Source organism: Phoca vitulina, unplaced genomic scaffold, assembly GCF_004348235.1.
Source record: "Phoca vitulina isolate PV1807 unplaced genomic scaffold, GSC_HSeal_1.0 scaffold123, whole genome shotgun sequence".
Classification (NCBI taxonomy): domain Eukaryota; kingdom Metazoa; phylum Chordata; class Mammalia; order Carnivora; family Phocidae; genus Phoca; species Phoca vitulina.
In genome coordinates, this window is record NW_022589826.1 from 721,489 (window position 1) to 731,386 (window position 9,898).

Sequence of the window (9,898 nt, forward strand, 5' to 3'; positions counted from 1 at the left end):
CCCCTGCCCTCCCCTGCCCTCCCCTGCCGTCCCCTGCCCTCCCCTGCCCTCCCCTGCCCTCTCCTGCCGTCCCCTGCCCTCCCCTGCCCTCCCCTGGTCTTCCCCGCGCGGGCACTGCCCGCCGTCCGGGCGCAGGCCCAGGGCGCACACGACCCGCCGGCTGGCGCGGCCCCTCCCGCGACAGCGTGCCAACCGGGTCTGTAAACGGAGAAAAGGGCAGGATCGCCCGGGACGGACGGGGAGGTGCGTACGCGTGGTTTTGAGCCCTCCCGAGGAAAGGACGCACCACCACCAGCCACACCTCTCACAACACAAAGGCCCTCAGCCGCCTGGAAACAGGAGCCCTATTTCCCGAGGGGTCTTCAAAGACACGGAGGTTGGCTGGCTACCAGACCCACGGTCTCAAATCCCACTATTTCTTAAACCTCCAAACTGTATCCTCTGAAACGCTGCACGAGAAGTGCAGGAGGATGACGGGTCAGATAACAGTTTCTGCTGCGGAGACTTGTGCCCAATCAGCCCCAGCAAACTGCTTGGGGTTTGTTTTCTGCAAAGGCACCGGGAAGGGGCGCCCGGGGGGCTCAGTCGGTGAAGCGTCTGCCTTCAGCTCAGATCATGATCCCGGGGTCCTGGGGTTGAGCTCCAGGTGGGGCTCTCTGCTCAGTGGGGAATCTGCTCTTCCCCCGTGCTCATGCGCTCTCTCTCTCACTCAATTTAAGGTAAGTAAATAAAATCTCATATATATATATTTAAAAAGCACCAGGAAGATCTCTGGATGGAACTTTCTCCTGTGTCTTCAACATCTTTCCCCTTCCTTTATTTTTCCTCTTCTTAGAAAGTTTTTCAAGCCCGCTCCTCCTTAAGAAAGGAAGATGAAAATAAATAAATAAATAAATAAATAAATAAATAAATAAATAAATCTTTTAAAAGGGGGGGCACCTGGGTGGCTCAGTCGGTTAAGCGTCTGCCTTCGGCTCAAGTCATGATCCCAGGGTCCTGGGACCGAGCCCCACAACGGGCTCCCTGCTCGTCAGGGAGTCTGCTTCCCCCGCCCCTCCTCTCCACTGTGCTCTCTCTTGCTATCTCTGTCTCTCTCTCAAATAAATAAGTAAATCTTTAAAAAAAGAAAGGAAGATGAGCCACAGTCTGAGAAGATATTTCAGTACTTTAAATTACAGAAGACTCTTATTTGGGATATGTGAAGAACTTCTACAAAACTCCAAGAAAGGATTAAAATCTCAAAAAGAAAGAGCAAATTAATATGAACTTCACAAAAGGGGATGCCCAAAATATCCAATAAGCAGTTTAAAAGGTGCTCAACATCTTTTGCTAACAGGCAAATTCAAATTTAAAATCAATGAGATAATACTTCTCTTCACCAGCGTCACCAGCAACTTAGAAGAACTGACAATATCAAGTCGTCCTGAGGATGTGGAGCTACTCGAACTCTCAGGCACTGCTGATGAGCCTGCAAACTAGCACCCATGCTGGGAAATTATTTGGAAACTTTTTTAAAAAGATTTTATATTTGAGTAATCTCTACACCCAACGTTGGGGCTCAAACTCAACTGCAAGATCTACAGTTGGAGGGTCCATCAACTGAGCCAGCCAGGCACCCCTAGAAATAGTGACTAAAACTAAATATACATATAACTCTGACCCTGAGACTCCGCAACTGCATTTATGCCTAAGAGAAATGCGTGAGTATTTCCTTTGTGAAGGGGAGTAGAACGTGCCACCCCAAAATATGCCACTTTGGCGTATTATTTTAAATTAAATGTAAACGTATTTGAGAAATAGCCAGTGCAAGAAGGACGCTCTGATTCTCTTTTGTGTCCCTGAAAGCAGGAGATAAGTCTCATGTGAAAGGCACCCTCCCTGTACCAAGAGGGTGGAAGGCACCCTTAGTACCAGAGACAGGGAATTTAGGGTAGAGAAAGCTATATAAATAAACCTTGTTGCTTCTTCACCATTTACTACCCCAAGTCCAAGCCCCTTTGTCATGTAAATTCTTTACAAATGTATGATTCCATTGTCTAAAAGCTATAGAAGCTTCCTGCTTTGGTTATTTCTTTGAGTTTCATATTTTTGTGGGGCCTTAATATATATAAAATTTGTTTTTCTCCTGTTAATTGATCTTATATGAATTTATTTTTTATAGTGCTGTTGCAGTTGCCCATGAATGCTAAAATTATATTTTTTTTCTGTTAGTGCATTACTAACATCTGCCACACCTATTTTAAACCACAGATCATTAGCATGAACCCAATTATTTGAGAAACTCAGAGAACTTGAATTAAGAATAAGAATTAAGAGTACAGATGTAGAATTTAGAAACATTCCCAATTATTTTAGAACATTAATTTCATTATTAGACCAGCCAAAGAACCTAGAAGGGAAGAAGGGAAAAAATTCCCCCCTACACTTGAAAGACATGTACAGGAATGCTTGGGGTAGAGTTAGACGCATCAGCCAAAAACTCGGAGCACTCCAAATGGACTTCAAACATAAAATGAATTAATAAAATGTGATGTAGAGTTTTCATACAATGGGATGCTTACAGAGCAATGAAAACAAACTACTGCTACTAGCAACAATATGGGTGAATTTAATTTTTTAAAAAATTGAGTGAAAGAATCCTCAAATGAATACATGTTGTATGATTCTATTTATTTTATTTCAAAACACAAGAAAAACTACTCTATGATGGTAGAGGTCAGAAAGTGATACAGCTTGTGATGAGGACCCAGGAAGCTCCTGGGAGCTGAAAAATCTTGGATCTTATCTGGGGTGTTGGTTACATGGTGCGTGTATATGTCATAACCATAGAACTCATTAATTAAGGCTTGTGCATTTTACTTTACAAGAAAAGAAGAGCGGGGAAAGAAGGATGTCCTTGAAAACCTCCCCGCCTCCAGGACATACTGTCTCATTACTGCTTTTCAAACTGTGGGCTCCACACTGGTGCCTAAGAACTGGTTTTATCCATCTGTGAGCCTTTGAAACTCTTACAACAATTCGACAGTGCCGGGACTTTAGGCTCCTTTGGTTAAATAAGGTAGAAACACTTTCAGGGGTTTTCAGAATTTCAGGAACAATTTTCTCTGGACCCCGGAAATGGCAACCGCGAGGGACCCACCTCCTGGGTGAGTTTTAATGAAACCCTGACTTTGTCTGGACAGGTTCTCAAATCCCCGTCTCCAGTGGAGGCTTTTTTGCCTTTAGCCCAAATTTGGTAAGGGGGTAAATTTGGATGTGAGGTTTTGGATGATTTTCTCCAAAACTGTTTTGATTCTTTTCCAGATTCTTCCTCCCCAGCACAGGAAACAACATTCGTCTACTGAGGGTCTGCCCCGAGCCGCGCACCACGCCCCAACCAGGCCGAGCCTCTGCCTGTGCGGGGAAGAGCTGAACTGGGACGAAGGAAATTAGAAAGTGATGTGGAAAATGTCAGTGCAGAGATTAAAGTGGGCGATAAGGATCCTGGGGGTGCGCTGGGCTGCAGTGGAGTCTTCGGGTGCACACAGTGGTGCGGGGACAGGGTGTGGTGTAGGGAGGGAGGAAGGGGAGGAGGGCAAGGAAAACATCCTCGGAAGGAATAGAATCTGCGGGCAGGTGAGGCTGGCGAAGCTGCGCTCCCATCTCTCCGCGTGTTCCTGCAGGGGTGAGGCCAGAGAAGCGCTCCTTTTCTCTCCAGGGAGGCGGGCTGGTCCCACCAGAGGATCTGGCCCATTTTGCCCGGGACTGTGGTGGCTTCGGAGCCTCACGGTTCTGGACAGGCTGCGCGCTCTGGGGACGCGTGAAGCTCGTTTGAAGCTCCCGAGCTGCGGAGACTGCGCGCTTTCTGCGCGTGGACGTGGTGGGAGCAGGTCGGGAGCAGAGCGGGACTGCGGGGATGGAGCACAAGCGAGATGCTGCAAGCGCTGGATTTGATAAGGTTTTAGCTGAAATGCAAAAGAGAAGAAAGTTCTCATTTGCTCCGCTTATTTCTAACTCCTAGAAAGAAGCTCATTGAATCCCACCTTTCTCCGGAAGAGACTGTTCCCGGCATTTGCGAGGCGCTCCTTTCCTTCTCCCATCCTGCTCCTGCCTCAGCAGAAGCCCGGCTCGCCCAACAGTCGGTGACGCCCGGGGCAGCCCCCCTCCTCGGGCCCAGCAGAGTCGTGCATACGCAATACGGCGGAGTCAGGAGGATGGTTTGTGAGCTCCGGGTGCACAGGGAGGGAAGCGGGAACGCGTTATGGAAGATACCCAGGTTTCTTGGCTTCTTTAGATGGAGAGGAGGCTGCTTTTCTGCTGTCTGGATGTTTAGTACCTTGATTGCTTCTTTCCTTTAGTGACTGAAAATAAGATTAGATTTGTAAAAGCAAGATGGTGTTGAGATGCTTGCATTGCGCCCTGTGGATTTCTGTTGAGGCACTGTGATATCAGAATCCGAAACTCTGCAAAGAACTCTGATCTGGAGATAGGTTGCTCTGAAGTTTGGAAGGAAGGTGTTCCTGGAAAATCAGTGGATTGAGGTTGAAAAGATCTACGGTGTTGGGGAGGGCAAGAGCTCATACTTGATGGGGAGACAGAGAGATGAGTCATCCCCTGGACTGACCTTGGACACGGGCGTTCAGAACACTTGCCATTTCAGACCAGAGGCACCCATAGAACACCCAGAAAAGTATGTTTCTCTCGACCTGATTTCAGCCGAGGTGACTGCCGTCTTATCCTTGTTTATCATATTTTGCCGTGTAACGGCTTTTCTGTGAGTAAGCTCCAGAGCTGAGGGTCTCTGGTGGAAAAGGTGCATTAAGTCATCCACCACCGGCAGTGAAATCTAGTGAAGTATTTCAGTGAAAGCTACTAAGCCCTCTGCAAGCTGGGTTAGAAAGAGATAGAATAATAATAAGAATACACCATAAGAGAGTGGAAGTGTTTAACCTTCTGATCCAGGATCAGATGACTTGTCCATCAGGCCACACAGACCCACATTTCCAGATGCTTTCAGATTCCGCACAACTGGGAATTGTGCGGTTGGGAGAACTGCTTGCCACTGTTGGAGGTGGTTAGTGAGGCTCTAACGGGATGCCCAGAGGCCAGCAAGGAGGAGGCCGTGGCCGGTTGTGGGGAAGGTCAGAGGCCTGTCCTGGCAGCATCCACGAGAGGCCGGATCCCACCAGACAGGCCCACGGTGGCAGCGCCACGACAGGAAAGCCCTGGTCAAATAAGGAAGAAAACCACCAAAACCCCAACTAATGAATATTCCACCCCCTCGTGAACACCTGTCAGTAAAAGATAGAAGCCCAACCCCAGGGCGCACAGCCTTGTCTCCCTTGAGCTGCTGGCTCTCACATCTTGAGATGGTACTTTCACTTTTATAAACCTTCCTGCTGGTGTCGCTCATCCACCGTGTTGTGTCCACCCTTGAGTTCTTCACCATGAGGCCAAGAACCTTCGGCGACATCTTCTCAGTGGGCGGGGTCAGGGTCTCCGGGCCTGAGGTCTCCCGCTCTCCTAACAACGCTGCTGGATTCTGCAGCCTACCGGTGGTGGCCGGCGGAGGCCCACGTGCTCGAGACGCCGACAGTGCTCGTACAGATTGGGTGAATAGCAGGATTAACACAGAACTTCAGCAAAGGAGCAAAACTACCTCCTGTGTCCCAGGGAGGTGAAGAAAGAACAGCGGCAGCCAGGACAGCTCAAGTTTGACAAGCTGTTTGGGGCAAGAGATGTTAGAAGAGCAGGTGGAGAAGGGAAGCCAAAACTGGAGGTGCTGGGGATTGAACCCAGGGCCTCATGCATGCTAAGCATGCGCTCTACCACTGAGCTACACCCCCTTGCTCTTGCTTGGGCTTTGAAGACCTTTGACGACCCTCTTGTGACTACAGCTGTCTGAGTCTCAGGACTAAGCAAAGCAGAACCGCTTTATGTTCCGTTCCGTTATTTCTAAAGTCCCGACAGTATGTCCTTTCTGACGCACGGCTACTCGGGGAGAAAGGTACCTCAGTGGCAGAAAAAGGCACCGGTCGGCTTCCCGTCCAGTAGGACTGCCGGGACCACACTTCCATCCCACCGCCTGTGTGCATCCCCGGAGAACAGCCTCTTGCAATTTTTCTGAGCATCACTTTTAGTATTCTTTTAACTCTTGGATACATCAATGTTTTACATAGTAAAAAAAGTTAAATTGACCCAAGTGTGTGTACAGATACTCTAAAACTGAATATAAACAGAAACAAATCGAACATAACTACATTGAAAAGGAAAAGAACAGATCCAAGTAAATGTTTTACACAGTGCTTTGTTTTAATTGTAAAGACAGGGGGAAAAAGGCAAACATCTTAACCTCTACGTAGCAGGGTTTTGGGGTTGGTTTTTTTTTTTTTTTTTTTTTTTTTTGGTGTTTAAGGGTATAGCAATTCTGACATTTTGTGTGAATTTATTTTCATTTGTGTGTATTTTTGTGTGATTGGAAAAACGAACGCATATTTGGTGTTGGAAACTGAGGCCCTCTCTGTTAGAGAAGGAACTAAGTAAGGGTGGCCTGTTGGCTCTGGATGGGAATTAGAGGCATCAGTGTGAAATTATACATATATAAAACTGCCATTTCCCCCCAGACTTGTCTGCTAACAAGGCCTAGAAGAAATTATACCTCTGTAACAAACAGCAATGCTAGCCCAATATCTTGATTTTTAAATACCATCCCCCCCTAAAAGGAACCAGAGATACTTTTAGAAATCACTGACTCTAGGGCTGGACCAGGGAAAGTACAAGATGAACCTAAGGTATCTTTCTGTGCTAGAATGTCGGTGCTTAAAGATGATGGGGACAACTCAGAAGGACCCAGAAGTCAACTTGAAGGACCTCTCACTGGTCAAATTGGACATGCTTTGAGCATGAATAATGACAAGTGATTATAATCCTTGGATACTTAAATAAATAAATATGGAAGAAGGGAAATTTTTCCTTATGGTGGTGTGTGAAGTAATAATAGAAGTAATAATAAGTTAGGAAATCACCCCTTGGCTGCCATCAGAACAATGATAGATTCAGGCAAAATTGATAAATCAATGCTAAAAACATAGGTAAAAAGTTGATGAGGATCAGGATTTTATATAGTCTCAGAATATTTCCTTATATGTTACTTATTAATTACAAGGGGAAATGATCATTTTAGGGGGGAAAAACCTGCTGAACACAACCGTAACCAAGTGATCAAAGCAAACATCACTAATAATGGGAAAAATTGACATCACATGCCTCCTGGTGTGATGGAAGGAAACACCATTTCTGTGATATTCCTCCCAAATATTCACAACCTGAGTCTACTCTAATCACAACATAAATTGAAGAACACTCTACAAAATCACTGGCATGCGCTGTTCAGAAACATGTCGATCTCATGAAAAACAAGAAGCTTGAGAAGCCATTCCAGATTTAAAAAGACTAAAGAGTAACTAAATTCATATGTGATGCTAGAATGGGCCCTAGTTTGAGACAGAAATTTCTATAAAGGAATTTGTTAGTAAAATTAGCTACAGTTAATATCGACTGTATATTAGATAATATTATTTTACCAGCGTTAAATTTTCTGAATTTGAAATTTGTGCCATGGTAAGGAAACGTCCTTGCTCTTAAGAAATATATGCTGACATGAATAATAAAAAGATTATGATGGAAGTTTACAGTAAAAAGATGGTGGATAAAAAGACATAATGTCCAAAAATGGGTTTCAAATAGTTTAGAAAAATAATAATGTCTCTAGGTAGGTAGGTAGGCAGGCAGGCAGGTAGGTAGAGATGCCTGGGTGCCTCAGTCAGTTAAGTGTCTGCCTTTGGCTCAGGTCATGATCCCAGGGTCCTGGGATTGAGTCCCGTATCGGGCTCCCCGCTCAGCGGGGAGTATGCTTCTCCTTCTGCTTGTGCTTTTCCTCTCTCTCTCTGACAAATAAATAAATAAAATCTTTAAGAAAAAAAAAGGTATCTATCTAGATAGGTGATAGATTTGTTGGTTATTGAGGGCGAGGCACATAGTGCTCTGAAATGATCCTGACCTTTGGGCAGGTGGTTCCCATCCTATTTAAAATATTGCTAAGCAGAGACAAGGATGCAAATTTGCCCATTTATAATATTAGAATTTAGCAGGTCTTTTGCTCTATTTCCCTTTCACACTCCTTTCATGCTAGGGACATCTGAAAGAGATTGAATTTCTTTCTCTGAGCTGGGAAGCAAAGAGGGGCTGCCATGGTTGGGAATGAAGACGGAGCACTCTTCCCTCTCTACCATCGGCCACGATGATGGGCACAGATAGTTTTGGATTGAAACCGTAACAGCCCTTGAGTGAGGCCTTCCGTGGACTAGAAATTTTGGGGAGTGCCTGGAAAATGCAGAGCAGGAGTATGGACAAGAAGTGGTAGAGGAAATGACTGTTCTTTCACTACAGTGGAAATGTCTTAGACATCTGTGAACTATTTGTCTTCTTGTTTTGGCAGCTAATAATTCCCATTTTGGCACATACCAAAAGTTTCTTTTTTGCCATTTCTTCATAGGAGTGTGTTTGATGTTGACTGATATTTCTGGGTATACTTTTAAAAGAAGGAATGATAAAAGAAGGGAGTGATGAAAGGAAAGGAAATTGTAGAGGATGAAATAGCCGTTCGCACATGCAGGCTAGCTGGGTGATTTAAAGCAGTTTGTTTGTTGGTTGGTTGGTTTTAATGTTCGGCAGACTCTGGCCTCTCAACAGCCGTCATTTTGTGGTAGCATCCCCCCACCGAGTCACCTAGTGTCCTCTGCTTGTTGTTGGACCAAAGTTTTGGTGATAGAGAGAGGAGATGAGTAGAAAAGTCAAACGGAAGACTTTTGATTCCTCCTCCTAAAAACTTCACAGAAAAGAAAGGAAACTAAGGTACTTTTCCTCAGACCTCTTCTTTTCTTCTTCCCTTTTCTGTTTTTCCTTCTCTCAATAGTAGTGGAAAACAGAGGCCAGCAGGACGGGTTTGGGGGTATGGTGGCCCACTTGTTTTGAGTCTAGGGGTTCCCAGGCTGAATAACGGCCCCAAAGGTAGCAGGCCTCAGTCCCTGGCCCCTGCGTTCCCTTACAGGGACCAAGTGCCTTTGCAGCTGTGATTACACTGGGGGTCTTCAAGTGGGGATCTTGCCTTGGGTTGTGCGGTGGGCCCCCTGTAAGCACAGGTGTCCTTCAAGAGAGAGGCAGAGGGAGGTCTCCCACGTGCAGGGGAGGGGGCAGAGCGACCCTGAAGGCTGGGGTGGGGGGCATGCAGCCGCCAGGCAAGCCTGGGGGTCCACACGTTACACCTGCCCCAGGAAACCAATAGACCGCGTGAACGTCTATCTGCTGGCCGGCTTGAGGGCTTCGAGGCTCGAGGAGTCTAAACAGGGTAGCGTCAAAATGCACGTTTTGGGTGAAGTGTTTGAATTTCCGGGGCGCAGGCAGTGAATGAGTAAGGGAAGTAAGGCAGTAGGATGGCGCAGTCGGCACCGTTTAAAGGATGAGGAGCCAGCCGGGTGGAACCCGGGGCCTCCGCCGCTGAGCCGCACCCCGCACCTCCCGGATCGGCCTCACTGCCCCCCGGGGCTCCTCTCCCCCCTCCACCCGGGTTTGCCCTCGTCTTTGCAGCAGGAGGGAAGAAGGCGCAGTGCGTGTGACTCCCGGAGGACAGAGGGCCCCGGGGGCACGGATCCTTTAGCAAACCAGGCTTGAAAGGGACACAAAATATTGAAAACATTCGTTGGAAAAGTGACCAGCTTTTCCCTGGATAATACACTTCTTGCTATTTGTTGTTCGCTCCACGGCGATGTTAAGGGCAAGATTCTGATGGGAAAACCCCAGGTGAGAATTCAAACCACAGGCAGTTCGTTCAGTGATTTGTTACCAGAGCTCTCCGTGTTTA

The 9,898-nt window shown here is 46.7% G+C and overlaps 1 non-coding gene across 1 annotated transcript; it reads right to left on the minus strand.

Annotated features, from left to right (window-relative positions):
* Positions 1-5,753: 5,753 nt before the first annotated feature.
* Positions 5,754-5,825, minus strand: TRNAA-AGC. Its single transcript has one exon. It is a non-coding gene; the product is annotated as a tRNA-Ala (tRNA).
* Between the last annotated feature and the right edge of the window lie 4,073 nt (positions 5,826-9,898).